At 35.3% G+C, this 934-nt stretch overlaps 1 protein-coding gene across 1 annotated transcript in view; it reads right to left on the minus strand.

Moving 5' to 3' along the window:
* The window catches only part of LOC103600121 (cytochrome b5), a 41204-nt gene that overhangs the window by 1531 nt on the left and 38739 nt on the right, over positions 1-934 (minus strand). The gene's annotated exons all lie outside the window — the stretch shown is intronic.

The raw sequence follows: 934 nt of genomic DNA on the forward strand, positions 1-934 counted from the left end.
CAGTGCCCTGCCAGCCCCACTTTGTCATCGCTACACACTTTATACATAGAGCTGTCAACCACTCTCCCAACAGACACTACCTAGGAGCAGTGACTTATCTCATGGACATAAGCTCCGGGTTATGTCACAAGTTAACAAAGCTAAATATTCCTTACATGTTTTCTAGTTATACACATAAATTAAGAATTTTGAATGGCACTAAACTGAGAATCAGAAGACCAAGGTTCTCAACAGCAAGCTCTATAGCCAAGGGCAAGTCACTTCCCCCCAGCTATAAAGTAAAGGAGTTTGAACCATATGATTACTACGGTTGCTACTAACACCAGAGCTCTAACATCCTGAGATTACATGTTCAAAATCTAATCTCTACAACCTGCGCTTAGCGAATTTAAACTTAAGAAGTAGCATGCCCAAACTACTTAGTCTTTGGTCCATAGGTCTAAAGTCACAAAAATGCCTATTTTTACACATTGCTCTCTCCTGATGCATAAAGTTTTGACGTACTATTAATTACAGATTTATTTTAAATAAGGAACAGAGCTGGGAAGAGCTTTAATTTAGACATGAATCTTTAAATTAGATTTGGATCTTCAACTTAGATTTTAATTTCTTAGAACACAGTAAAATACAGGCTTTAGAATCCAAATAAACTGTATATTTTTCCATCACAAACTTTCTATTCTTTAATACTCTTTACACATCAACCCATTCATTTAAAGATCGAGTTTGATATAAAGATTTAAACTGCAAAAGAATTACAAGTGTAATTTTCACCTCAGTGGGTTTTTTTCCATTTTTCATTTTCCATTTAGAAAGAAACTGGCATGACAGTGAAGAGTAAGGTGAAGTCACTAACACAACAGACTGGGGTAATGAAATCTGAGAGGATAAAATACAAATATGTGGTTCTCAGCTTGGGTCCAAAAAAAAAAAA

The sequence above is a fragment of the Galeopterus variegatus genome, unplaced genomic scaffold (assembly GCF_000696425.1).
Source record: "Galeopterus variegatus unplaced genomic scaffold, G_variegatus-3.0.2 Scaffold3233, whole genome shotgun sequence".
Classification (NCBI taxonomy): Eukaryota; Metazoa; Chordata; class Mammalia; order Dermoptera; family Cynocephalidae; genus Galeopterus; species Galeopterus variegatus.